Source organism: Choloepus didactylus, chromosome 8 (genome assembly GCF_015220235.1).
Source record: "Choloepus didactylus isolate mChoDid1 chromosome 8, mChoDid1.pri, whole genome shotgun sequence".
Lineage (NCBI taxonomy): Eukaryota > Metazoa > Chordata > Mammalia > Pilosa > Megalonychidae > Choloepus > Choloepus didactylus.
The window spans coordinates 34,469,227-34,483,633 of record NC_051314.1 but is presented as its reverse complement, the minus strand read 5'-3'; the positions used below and the strand labels follow the sequence as shown (position 1 = coordinate 34,483,633).

Below are 14,407 nucleotides of genomic sequence, written 5' to 3'. Positions count from 1 at the left end.
TGCTGGTATATGTCTCCATTGTGTTTTTCATCTCGTGTTGTGCCTTTCATTTCCATAGATTCTGACAGTTCTTTTTTCAAACTTTCGATTTCTACCGTATGTTCACCCAGTGTTTTCTTTATATCCTTCATCTCTTTTGCCATATCTTCCCTAAACTTGTTGAATTGACTTATTATTAGTTGTTTCAATTCCTGTATCTCAGCTAAAGTGTAAGTCTGTTCCTTTGACTGGGCTATATCTTTGTTTTTCCTAGTGTGATTTGTGGTTTTCTGTTGTCTAGGCATCTGGTTTCCTTGGTTACCCCAATCAGATTTTCCCAGACCAGAACGAGCTCAGGTCTCAAAAGGGGGCAATATTCAGTATTAGGTTTCCCTGAGGGTGTGTCTTAGAAGAGTGACAGACTTTTCCGTGAGGCCTCTAGCCACCGTGCTTTTCCTAACTTACCCAGCAGGTGGCACCCATCAGCCTGTTGCTCCCCACTAGTATAAAGAGGTTTGACCCCTTTAATTCTCAGGCTAAGTTTTTTCTGGGTTGATTGTTTCCCCCCAGGCCCTGGGGTCTGAGGTCTGAAGGGAGGGCAGGCACTTGGGCTGGGCCCCACCTCCCTTCTCTTAGAGAAGATACATCCCCTAGGGAGCTATCTTCTACATCTGAATAGCTCCTTTGTCTCTTTGACTCTGTTAACACCACCCCTGTCTGGGTCAGAGTGCTGTGAACTGAAAATGGCTGAGGCTCTTTCCACTGAACCACTCAGTTTGAGAGAGAAAAAGGGAAAGAACGCCCCCTTTCAGAGCCAGTCCACAGCCCCCCAGTTTCGCCTGTTGGCCAAAGAGAGCATCCTTTCTTCTGGGCATCCTTTCTTCTAAGCTCCCTTCTGGCTCTCTAAGGTCAGTCTCTAAAAGTCTCTGTATTTTTTTCTTTTTTTTTTAATTAATATTTTTTTCTCCATCAGCCTCACCTCCTCTCCACTGGGAGTGACCTCAGAGTACTCTGCTGCTTGTTAGGGGTTTACCTATGTTTGTAGCTTGTATTCAACAGTCCACATTTGTTTATTAAAAACCCAGTGGAGCTAGGCTGAGCTATATCGCTGGCTCCAGGAATGCTGTTTTCTCCTACAGTGAGGTCTTTCAGCTCAGCCTGCTGTGGCAGGAGGAGGCTCCTGGTGTGGTTCCGCAGATTTTACTTACAGATTCTATGCTGTGATCTCAGCCATTCCACCTAATCCAGGTTGGTGTACGATGTGTAGACAGTCATGGTTGCCCCCCAGCAGTTGTTCCAGATTATTTACTAGTTGTTCCTGGTTGTGTATTAGTTGCTCCAGGGGACTAACTAAATTCCACACCTCTCTATGACACCATCTTGCCCCTCTCTTTAATTGTATTTTTTTTAACAGTTACCTTTGTTACATTTAATGAAAGACTGTTAAAATACTTCTATTTATCCCTCCACATACCACTCTATTGTTACCACCTTGTATACATTTGTTATAACCCACGAAAGAACATTCTTACACTATTAACCATAGTGCATGATCTACAATAAGACTCCTTGTGCTATACAGTCGCATGTTTTGTCTTTTAACTTTTCTTCTAGTAATGTATACCTCCTAAAGTTTCCTCTTAACCACTTCACCTGCATAGTTCAGGGCTGTTGATTATATTCACAGTAATGTACTACCATCACCACTGTGCATTTCCAAACCTTTACCATTAGCCTAAATAGAAATGCTATACACATTCTGCATCAACTCCCCATTCTTGTTCTCTAACCCCAATCTGTCACCTGGTAACCTATATTCTAGGTTCTTACTCTATGAACTTGATTATAATTAGTTCAGAACAGTGAGATAATATAGTATTTGTCCTTTCATTTCTGGCTTATTTCACTCAACACAATGTCATCAGTGTTCATTGATGTTGCCGCATGCATCGGGACTTCATTTCTTTTTACAGCTGAATAATATTACATCATATGTATATACCCTTCTTTACCCATTCATTGGCTGATGGGCACTTGGGTTGCTTCCATCTTTTGGCAACTGTGAATGATGCCGCTATGAACATCAGTGTGCAAATGTCTGTTCATGACCCTGCTTTCTGTTCTTCTAGGTATATAACTAGTACCAAGACTGCGAGATCATATGGCAATCTATACTTAGCTTCCTGAGGAACTGCCAGACTGTCTTCCACAGTGGCTTTACCATTTTATATTCTGACCAGCAATGAAAGAGTATTCCTATTCGCCATATCCTCTCCAACGTGTAGTTTCCTGTTTTTTTAATAGTAGCCATTGTAAGCGGTGTGAAATGTTATCTCATGGTGGTTTAGATTTGCATTTCCCTAATACCTAATGATGTTGAGCATCTTTTCATGTGCATTTAGTCATTTGTATTTCCTCTTTGGAAAGATGTCTGAGTCTTTTGCCCACTTATAATTGGGTTGTTTGTCTTTTGATTGTTGAGTTGTAGGATTTCTTTATATATTCTGGATATTAACCTTTATAAGATATGTGGTTTCCAAATGTTTTCTTCTATTGGAGTAGGTTGTCTTTTCACTTTCTTGACAAAGTCCTTTGATGCACAAAAGTTTCTAATTCTCTAGAGGTACTATTTATATAATTTTTCCTCCACTGCTTGTGCTCTGAGTGTAAAGCCTACCAAAAAACGTGAGGATGCTTCCCTACATTTTCTTCAAGGACTTTTATAGTCTTGGTTCTTATATTTACGTCTTTGTTTCATTTTGAGTTAATTTTTGTATATGGTTCATTTATTCTTTTCTATATGGATATTCAGTTCCCCCAGAGCCATGTGTTGAAAAAACTATTCTCTCTCAGTTGAGAGTACTTGGCAGCCTTCTCAAATAGCAATTGGCCTTAGATATGAGGGTCTTTTTCTGAACACTGAATTTGATTCCTTTGGTCAATATATCTATTCTTGTGTCAGCATATGTTGTTTTGACCACTGTAGCTTTAAAATCAACTTTAAAGTCTGAGTACTCCAACTTGGTCTTTCTCAAGATGCATTTGGCTATTTGGGAACCCTTACCTTCCAAATAAATTTGATAACTGGCTTTTCCATTTCTGCAATGTAGGTTATTAGAATTTTGATTGGGATTGCATTGAATCTGTCAATCAATTTGGGTAGAATAAACATCATAAAGATATTTAGTCTTCCAACCCACAAACATGAGATGTCATTCCACTGATTTAGGTCTTCTTTGACTTAGCAATGTTTTGTAGTTTTCTATGTATAGATTTTTTACATCTTTGGTTAAATTTATTCCTAGATATTTAATGGCTATTGCAAATGGCATGTTTTTCTTGATTTTCTCCTCAGAATGCTCATTACTAGTGTATAGAACACTACCGATTTTTGCATGTTGATCTTTTATCCTGCCACTTTGCTGAAATCATTTATTGGCTGTAGCAGACTTGTAGATTTTTTGTGACTCTATATAGGATCATATCAACTGCAAATAATGAAAGTTTTATTTCTTCCTTTCCAATGTGGATGCCTTTTATTTCTTTTTTCTTGCCTAACTTCTTTAGCTGGAACTTCTAGCACAATACTGAATAACAGTGGTGTCTTTTTCAAGATCTTAGAAGGAAAGCTTTCAATCTTTCATAACTGAGTACAATGTTTGTTGTAGGTTTTTCATATAAGCCTTTTATAATGTTGAGGAAGTTTCCTTCTATTCATATTTTCAGAAGTATTATTATCAAGAAAAGATGCTGGACTTTGTTAAATGCCTTTTCTGGGTCAATAGAGATGATCATATGGTTTGTCCCCTTAAATTTGTCAATGTGGTGTATTACAGTAACTGATTTTGCTGTGTTGACCCACCCTTGCATACCTGGGATAAAACTCACTTGACCATGATGTACAATTCTTTTAATATACCTTGGGTTCAGTTTGCAAGTATTTTGTTGAAGATTTCTGCATCAATATTCATTGGAGAAACTGGTCTATAATTTTCTTTTCTTGTGGTATCACTATCTAGCTTTGGTATGAAGGTGATGTTGGCCTGACAGCATGAGTTAAGTAGTTTTCCCTCCTCTTCAATTTTTGGAAAGAGCTTGAGTAGACTTGGCATTAATTCTTCTTGGAATGACTGGTAGAAGCCATCTGGTCCTAGGCTATTCTTGTTGGAAAGTTTCTGATGACATATCCAATCTCTTTACCTGTAAATGGTTTGCTGAGGTTTTCCATTTCTTCTATAGTCAGTATAAGTTATTCATGTGTCCCTAGGAATTTGTGCACTTCACCTAAGTTGTCTAATTTGTTGGCACAGAGATGTTCTTAGTATCCTCTTATGATCTTTCTATTTCTGTGGGGTCAGTAGTAATGTCCCCCCCTCATTTCTGACTTTATTTGTGTTATCTCTTTTGTCTTTGTCAGTCTAGCTAAGGTGTTGCTGATTTTATTGATGTTCTCAAAGAACCAAATTTTGGTTTTGTTAATTTCTCTATTGTTTATTTATTCTCATTTATTTCTGCTCTAACCTTTACTTCTTTCCTTCTAATTGCTTTGGAATTAGTTTGCTATTTTTTCTAGTTCCTGTAGGTGTGCAGTTAGTTCTTCAATTTTAGCTCCTTCTTCTGTGTAATGTAGGCATTTAGCACTATAAATTTCTCTCTTAGCACTGCCTTCAATATATCCCATAAGTGTTGATATGTTGTGTTTTCATTTTCATTTGTCTTGAGATATTTACTAATTTCTCTTGCAATTTCTTCTTTGACCTACTGATTGTTTAATATGTTGTTTACCTTGCATAGATTTGTGAATTTTCCAGTGTTCCAGTTTGCTAAAGCCACCGAAAATGCAATATACCAGAAATGAATTGGCTTTTACAATGTGGGTTTATTAGTTCACAAATTTACAGTTCTAAGGCCATGAAAATGTCCAAATTAATGCATCAAGAGGTAGATACCTTCTCTAAGGAAAAGGCTGACGGCATTTGGAACACCTCTGTTAGCCGGGAAGGCACGTGGCTGGCATTTGCTTGTCCTTTTTCCTGGGTTGCATTGCTTTCAGCTTCTGATTCCAGTGGCTTTCTCCTTAAGTGCCTGTGGGTTCTCACTTAGCCAGGGCAAACTCTGGACTTCATCTCTTAGCTTAGCATCTCCAAGCATCTAGGTCTGTGTCAGCTCTTTTAAGGACTTCAGTAAATGAATAAAGACCCACCTTGAATGGGTGGGGTCACACCTCTACTGAAATAATCTAATTAAAATGTCCCATCCACAATTGGGTGGGTCACATCTCCATGGAAACAACCTAATTAAAAGATCCCACCCACAATTGGTCTGTCCCCCTAAGACTGCATTAAAGAACATGGCTTTTTATGGAGTACATAATAGGACACTCCTTTCGTTGTCTCTAGCTGCTTTTACCTGGACAGCAACTCTGGGAAGAGTGTCACCATGGAGAGGACTGTCTCATGTCAGTATTTCCTAGACTAAACAGGGCCAGGAAAGATGCTAAAATCCTATTTAACAGCTCCCTGAAGCTACGCTTTCCTGGCCTGCCCAGCAGAAGGCATCCTCCAGCAAACTGTTTCCTACAGTCCTACAGAGGCACTGTGTCTTTAAACCTCTACTACCTCCAGCAGGGCTGGAGGTGGGGTTAAAACAATGGCTGTCACTTCTTTTGTCCAGGGTCAGTTGAAACAGCAGCTCAGAGCTGGGACCCAGTGATCTGAATTCACTAATCAAAAGCCATGATCAGTGCTTGGCTCTGTCCCGTTTTCTTGGGGAAGAGGATTTTTACATCCCTATCTGATAGCAGCAGCCAGCTAGGGACTTTATCCCAAGGCAACCCTCTTGGAGAGCAGGGGATGGGTGTCAGTACTTGCCATACAGAGAAAGCTACACAATTCTCTATTACAATTTATCAGCCTCTTCCTCCTGCTCTGCCCAGGATGTTGTAAAGTGTTCTTCTGGCCTCTGGAGCCCCAGAACAATTGTTTCAGACAGTTCTTGACTGTTTACTAGCTGTTTTGGAGGGAAGAGTGAGTCCTGGAGCTCCCTACTCTGCCACCTTCCCAAGAAGTGAATCTTTCATTGACAATTTTGCCACTGTTTTGCCCCTTTCCTGCCATCTTCCTGGGTGATTTTGATATCCATGAGGACCCAAACTATAACAAACCTAGTCTCCAAGTTCCATGACTTCAAAGTCTAATAACATTCACCTAATTGCTACTTTTAACATTTTGTAGCCACACCACTCTATATAGATCTAATATGACTTTTCCTCTTAATATTCTTCAAAGCTTTCCTTTTACCTGTAGGATTTACAGTGTTGTTTGTTAAACTTTACCATACTGGCTAGTGCTAACTTGTTGAATTTACTACACTGTTCCATGTTTCTCTACCATGACCACCACCCAAACACTAGATCAATATTTACTTCTTTTCCAAGACTAAACTCAACTTCAAAGATGAGTTAAAACATGTATTTTTTTACATATTATTAGTGGAAATCTGAATTGTTATAACTTTCCTAGAAAGTAATTTGGCAATGTGCATTAAGCCTTAAAAATCTCATATTCATTAACCCAAAAAATCATTCAATATTTTTCCATTCAACAAATACTTATTGAGAGATTACTATGGGCCAGATATTGTTCTAGGTGTTGGGATACAGCAGTGATTAAAACAAGCACACCTCTCCTCTGTGAACTTTCTATTATGGCAGGGTAAAATAGAGAAAATATGAATAAGTAAATATATACAGTATGAACAACTAGGGAAAAGTGGGATGGAGATAAATAAAGCAGAAACTAGTGACAGAAATACTGGCAGGGGACTGCCATTTTTAATAGGTCAGAGATGGCCTCACCAAGAAGGTGGCATTTTAGCAGTCATGATGGAGGTAAGGAAGCAAGCCATGCAGCTATTTAAAGGAAAAGCTTCTTATTTAGTATTCTTTAGGACAAAGATTTGTGCATAAAAACACCATCTGCAACATCATTTATAAGAACAAAATATGCAAACTAAAGAATTAACATCAAGAAAATGTTAAGTAAATCACTGTATTAACAGTAGTCATTAAAATCATGTCTAAGAAAATGTTTAATGATGAAGAAAAATGTTTATAACAAACTAAATGCAAAAAGCAAGAATACAACTTTATTTACAGCTATAGTTTTCAGCCTGCTACGACAAATACCACACATGGGTTGGCTTAACAACAAGACTTTATTGTCTTAGTTTCAGAGGCTAGAAGGCTTCCTTTCTCCTATAGTTGGTAGCATTCTGGTTAGCTGGCCATTCTTCGGTTCCTTGGTTTTCCCATCACATGGCAGTACCCTCTCCTTTCTCTTCTGGGTTCATGCTCACTTTTGATTTCTCCTTGTGGCTTTTACTTATTGTCTGAAATACTTCTGCTTATAACAGACTTCAGTAATCTAGATTAACACCCAGCCTCATTCAGTTGAACCCCACTAACTAAAAATAACATTTTCAAGAGGTCCTATTTATAACAGCTTCATACTCACACAAGGTGGATTAAGACTATGTGTTTGTTGGGGTACATAATTCAACCTACTACACTTACAATATGATTTCAACTATGCAAAACATACAAAGACTAAAAAGAAACATTCTCAAATGTTAATGGTGATTTCTCTAGGTAGACAATTAATGCTTTTTGAATGAACACCTACAACCGTAATGAGGAAATTAAGCACTCCCTCATCTGTAGCCTACTTGACCCTATGCCCATTTCATCTTCCAAAACACCCAGTTATTTCCCTGCATTTATTTGCATAGATGCTCATCAGACATAATGGACTTGTAAGAAAAAGAACTGTAATTTTTCAATGAACTGTCCAATGTTTTCAATGAATAGCCAATGTCTAACACAGTGCCTAGTATTCTTACCTTAACTCAGAGAATACTTACTGAAACTTACTTTTTAGCACTGTGATGCCTGATAAGGAGGATATGATATGGAGACATGACAGTGAACAAGTCACAAGGCTTGTATTTTAGCAGGAAAAAAGATTTTTAAAATGCTAAATGCTAGGAAGCAAACATGGCAGGGGTAACTCAAAGAAATTAGAAAGAGGGATCTTAAAAAAGTGATATAGTAGAGTGTCCTAGGCTTGAAGTCAATAAATCCAAGTTCCAATCCCATTTTTATTATTTACTAAATGAAGGACTATATGTGAGTCATGTCACCTGAGGCTCGGTTTCTGCAGAAATTAAATTGGTTCAATAAAATCTACTTCAAAAGGCTGCCAAGGCTGCCATAAAGATTAAATAAATGTATATGAAAATATCCATACCAATGGCTAACAGTCCCTTACAGGGAAGAGATATTCCATGAAAATTAGCTGAATGAGTGAAGAGCTCAAGAAATGAACAGGAGAAGCTCAGAAGAAGAAATACACCAAAGGAGGAAGGACTGGGAAAATCTTACAGAAGAGATATCTGAGTTAGGCACTAAAACATAATTATTTGTAGCAGGTTGAGGTGCAAGGAAAAAGCACAGGGATAATGCCTTTACTTCTCTAGAGCTAATTAACATACAGAGGATACCCAGTCTTGTATTTCTAGACTTGAACTCTTTTTTCCACATTTATCTTGCTCTTATCTCCACATATATCCCCCAAAAGAAATGGAGAGCAAAAGCATATTTCATCAATGGTCCCATCCTCCTCTCATTCAGTTCAAAAATTTAAGACTCCTTTTTGACTTATTCTCTATTCACATCAGATACAGTTCATTTGCTTTTCCGAATATTCACCCTACTTTTCCCCATCTTTCCTATTCAGTACCACTCTCATCAACTGAATCTAGTCTGTGGGTATCCAAAGAAATATTTTGGAAAATGCATGTTGTGAGACACTGACAGATGAGGAAATTAATTTATCAGGTCATAACCAGAATTTTTTTTTAAAGAATATAGAACAGAAAATAGTGCATCAAGTGTGGTAAGGGTAAGAATAGTTTTATGAAACCTTTATTTCCATTTCATGTACGTGTGTGCTGAGTCATGATGCAGAACATATTTCTTTCAACGGTGTGTAGTCAAAGAAGTTTGAAATGACAATATAAGAGAAGATTTCTCCTTTTTTTTTTTTTGGTGGTGCATGGGGTTTACCAAACATCCTTTTGAGAATCTGATGAAAGTGAAGATTCCTCTCACCAGAAGAACACAAGTATACATACACACATTCATTCGTACTACATAAAATGGCATATGGTATATGTTGACTTTCAAACTGTTCATAAAACCTCCCTCAGGCAGTTAAGAATCCTTTGGGTAAAATTTCAGGCACTGCCAGAAATGAACTTCCTGAATGTATATTTAATACATGCAAGTCTGTGTATATTAAAAGCCCCTAGAAAACCAAACCATCTTTTTATCAGCACCTGGTAGAGGGCTTTGACAAGGAGTAGACTTTCAGTATGTTTACAGAATTGAATCACATCCTTGTTCTCCTGCTCTAGAACCATCAGTGTCTCTTTAATGGCCAAAGAATAAAGTTCTAACCCCTTTTCCTGGTATTCTTTCAATATTTACTGAGCACCCACTATGAGCCTGGCACTGTAGACACAAAAGAGAGCTTCCTCATTTTATCTCCTATCACTCCAAGGGGGGCACTGTACCATTCCAAACTCCTCCGTCTTCATTTAAATTTCACCTGACCGTTAAGGCTCAGTTCAAATAGTTTTTTATCTAATCTTTCCAGATCAGTCTTGCATTTATTGTGTATACTAACGTTATTAACTAGGATACAGGAATAGAATTTTGTTAACTCTTTTAATTGTATGCAAAATTTTATGTAGATGTGCATTTTTCTAGAGAAGATCCACGGCTTTCATAAATTATTTTAAGAAATTGCAGAGGGTCTTGTGATTCAAAAAAGGTAGGGAATTATATTTATACTATTTTTTGTATGCTGTTTCTTTTTCCTTTTCTATTCCCCAAGTATAGGAAACATACTTTGCATGGCAGACACACAGACAGAAGGTATTTAAAGAATTATTTGCTGGCTTTGATTTTAAACTCCCTTAAAACCCTTCCTAAAATAAAAGACTGAGATGCACCTAGAAAGAATGACGGTTAGTTATTTTTCATGAAATCCAATTTTTATAGGAATAAACAAAAATATCTCGATTAGCTCTAACAACTAGTCAAATAAAATTTAAATACAATCATCACGTACCAAACAACCACACAGGAGACATGGTTCAAAAACCTCAAAGTCTTAGGCCTATATACTTCCCGGGGTACAAAACGCCCAAAAGGCCTCAAATTCAAGCCTTTTTGCTTTTCCTTCACAGTTGCGTTTTTACGGACTGACCCATTTGCCGAAGGCTGCAGTATAACTTGGCAACATTTGTAATACACAGAACGAGATTTGCGCGAGTTGGAGGCAGGATTTCTTAACAAAAGAACTACTGGAAACTTGGACATGCTCAATGCACAGAGGACCCTGGGCCATTCCATTTATTTCTCAAAACAGATCCAAAAACAGCGACTACTTTCACCCCATTAGCCAGAAAGAAAAGTGAAAGTTGAGGGAGTTACTCTGTCTGTCATTTGCAAGCACCAGAATCTGTAGAAGCCCTGGGATGAAAGAGGTTCAAGCCTCGATTCGGGCCACTCCAAGGGCGGGTCGGTCTCTCCTGCGTCCGGCCGGCACTCGCACCCACCTTCCATCCTGCGGCCCGGCCGCGGCGAGCGGCTCCCTGGGGCGGGGGAAGCGACCGCGGCGCCGGGACGGAAGCTTTTCCTGTAGGTGAAAGGTCAGAGGCGCCACGGGAAACGCCGCGGGATAACAGGCCGAGCGTGCCGAGCCGCTCGCGGACTCCATGCCACAACCCGCCGCCCCGGTCTCTCTCGGTTCCCCGCGCCCCGGCCCGGCCTCTTTCCGGGCCCCGCGCACTCGGCCCCGCCGCTCCGGCTGATCTCCGAGTTCCTTCCCGACCAACTCGAGCAACCCGATGCGACACTGCCGGGCGGATCGGCCTGCCGGCCACAGCTCGCAGGCTGCGGGGGCAAGCTGGGGGTGGACCGTTGGCAGTTGGGATGAAGGGGCAATCCCGACCCGCGTCCCCGGAACCGCCGCTTTTCTCCCCATCAGGCACTTCTTACCGGTGCTTCTCCGCCGCTCCGTCTTGTGCAGGGCGTAGACGGGGACAGTCTCGCTGCGGCGGCTGCTGGGGGGCTCCGGGAGGAGACAGGTTGGAGAAAGCGGAGGGGGTCGGGGGATAGGAATCGGGCAAAGGGGGAGGGGGCTTTCAGGGTTTGTATATTTGGGGGGGTCAGAGTTCGTGACCCCTCCCTCCGCACCGGCGGTGCGCGCTCCCGCCCGCGCCTGCGCAGGAGCGGCGTGGCGGAGAGGCGAGAGGAGGTCGTGACGTTCCCTGGGTGGGGCGAGAGGGTCCGAGCCGTGGCGCTGTGAGTTGGCTGACACCTGTCGGTTAGGAGGGAAAGTGCCCGGCCAAAGCTGCGCGTCCCCGTCAGCTACTTGTAGAAGCCAGGTGCATTAGCATCGTGTTTGCCAAAGGTGGTTATTAGAGGAAATTTTTTTCAATGTCTCAGATTTAAATAATAATAAATAGCCCAATAGATTTTAGCCATACGGTTTCTAATTTGTGGAAAACTGAGGTGTCTTATAAGCTCTGTCTTACCATAGACTTCAAGGTTTTATTAGAGGATTAAGATGTTTGGGAGTATATCGGATACTTTAAATTTCCCTTAAATATAACGACAAGCTGAAGCATAAATTTTTACCTAAAGCAGGAAAGGTTTTACTTACCAACTATGGTGAGTGAGTAATGGAGATTTAATGGCTAAATAGAGCAAGAATATAATCACTAGAATGTAAGCTCCACAAACGGTGATTTTGTTTTGTTTGATGGTGTATTCCCAAACAAATAGGACAATGTGGTGGTCAATAAGGATTTGTTAAATGAAAAGGCAATGACAGAACATCATAGTCTGACAGTGGCCACCTCTGGTAGCCAGGTATGTTGGGAAGAGCTGCCTGTGCCAAGTATGATGTGGTTTAAACTTTAAATGTAGGGTTCCTGGAAGTTTCTGTCATGTCTAGTATAGGTCAGCACTGTAGAAAGCAGCCTAGGATTCAGGGCAGAAACCCAAGTCAGGTAAAACAGATGTGCATTTGGGAACCAGAACATCTAGGTCATTTCTCTCTGGAACTAGGCAGCTAGGGTTTGCAGCAGTTTCTAACAAGTGGAAATATGTGTCCATTCTCTAAAAATCCAATTCTTCCTTGTGGCATCATGCGTTGTGTTTACTGTTCTTAAGGCAGGGTTTCCCCACCCTCCATCCCCAAATCTTAAACTAGTCCCAAAGGAAAAAGCTAATGAAGTACACTGTGGATCAAGCAGAAAAAAAAAAAAAAAAAAGGTGATTTAAGACCATTTCTTTATCATATGCCTGCCTACAGTGATGCTTGAGGTTACCCATTGTCATCCACATAATTCACTTAAGTCACAATAAATTGACTTTTTAAAATTTGGAAGCCATTTTAGGAACATTATTTGTGGGTGAAGAAAAAGAGTTTCCCCTAATTATGCTCAAGAAAACAGAAAGTTCATTGAGGTTCATTTTTAAATCTGTGACTCTAAAATTATGGTTTAAAAGCATTATCACACAAGAAGTAGATATTACAGTAAATTTATTTTGTATAAATATACATATTAACATTATTTAAAATGCTAATTTTTATTTATAAAGAATCTACCTCTATATGGACAATAAGGTATAAACAGTTTTCACTTTAAGAAAAAGTGTTTCTAGAAATACATCATAAGTATTTTTAGATTGGGTTCTTACATGCTATGACCAACTCATAGAAAAGAGAAAGCTGTCCCCTTCATCCCCAACCCCTGCCCCAAACAATAGGGAATTTAGTATTGAGGCTTTTTGAAAATTTCCTACCTTTTTATTCTTAAAAAAATCCTACTAGAAAATATTTATCTTTTTTCTAAAAGGGAGAATAATATATAGATAAGATTTTCCTTTAGAAAATGACATTAAAAGTGACATAGGTTCCAGAATGTGTATTAGAGGCACTTTCTTCTTTGAAGACAGAAGGGATCCATAGGAAGCAATCTAATTCAGCAAACATATAAAGACTGCATGCAAGGCCCTCTGCCAGGTACTGTGGGGGAATCTCAGATGAACAAGATAAAGTTGATGTTTTTAAGGTCAAAATGTGATAATCCCTATAAGTGATAAGTATCATAAGTGCTATGAGAATGTGGAGGAAGTAGGGACTGATCTAGCATGGAGGAATATGGGAGAGTGGACTAGAGTGGGTTAGGGTTAGCTGGAATGTGTGGTAGCTGAGGAAGAGTGTAAGCTACAAGGGTACCTGAGACAGTTTGAAGCAAATTGTAATGGAATTTGCCATTTCATGCCAAGGCACTGTGAAGCCATGGAAGGTTATAAGCCATGGAAGGGGATGAAACTAGATGAGCACTATGCTTTAGGAAGATTGTTCTGGCAGTGTTTAAGATGGGGCTACACAAAGGAGGCATTGCAATCTTTAGAAGAGGTAATAAGGACTTGGGCCAGAGCCTAATGGAGTAACAACAGAAGGGCAATGAGGATGAAAGGATACAAAGGCAATCATAGAGTGTCGTTGAGAGTTGAAGGCAGATTGCAGAGCCTAGAATGGAGTCTTTCTATTACAGAAGAAAATGAGAGAAACAGACTTGAATGAGAAGGTGAGTTGAGTTTTAGTCATGCAATGTTTAACATGCTTGAGAAGAACTCGTGTGGATATCCAACAGGAAGCTGCCAATGTGGCCTTGTAGGATGGGTTAGATCTACCAGAGACTAGGTCTAAAATCTGAGTTATAATGAGAGCATTTCGGGGACTCTGTTTGAGATGACAAGACTCCTGTCTTTCTTCTATTCAAGTGAACAAATATTTTCTCTTAAAAGACCCAAGGGGTAGGTACTGTAGAAGAACCTGATAGACTAGATACAGTATCTTTCTTCAAGGGGTATACAATTTAATAAAGGAAATAGATTTACCTCTCTGGAAATCTCAGTGACTATATTTGACCAAAATGGCCGTCAAAATTTTAAAAAACTTAGCATACTCCAAGCCATGGCAACATATTCTGTGATGACATTTGCATTTTAAGTTACTAAACAGCAGGTTTTTCCCATTTCTAGATATATTCTACCAACCACATATACATTTGATTGACAAAACTACACTTTAAAGTCATCCTCCTCCCCTACTCATTTCATTATAGTTTCATAGAAATCAACTAAATATTGGTCTAATGATTTCATTTAAAGAAATGCTACTAAATTCTTATTAAGATTTTGATTGAAGAGAGAATTAAATATCTCAGGTAATTAAAGGATAATAGGAGGATGCTGGGTACATTAGCTAACTAGGGAGAAGTT

At 39.5% G+C, this 14,407-nt stretch overlaps 1 protein-coding gene across 2 annotated transcripts in view; it reads right to left on the bottom strand.

The window, feature by feature from the left end:
* NR2C1 (nuclear receptor subfamily 2 group C member 1) overlaps nt 1-11,330 on the bottom strand; it is a 72,369-nt gene extending 61,039 nt beyond the window's left edge. For both annotated transcript variants that reach the window (XM_037845428.1, XM_037845430.1), the window contains exon 1: nt 11,105-11,330. The gene's annotated coding sequence lies outside the window, so the exon portion shown is untranslated. The remainder of the gene's footprint in view (nt 1-11,104) is intronic.
* Between the last annotated feature and the right edge of the window lie 3,077 nt (nt 11,331-14,407).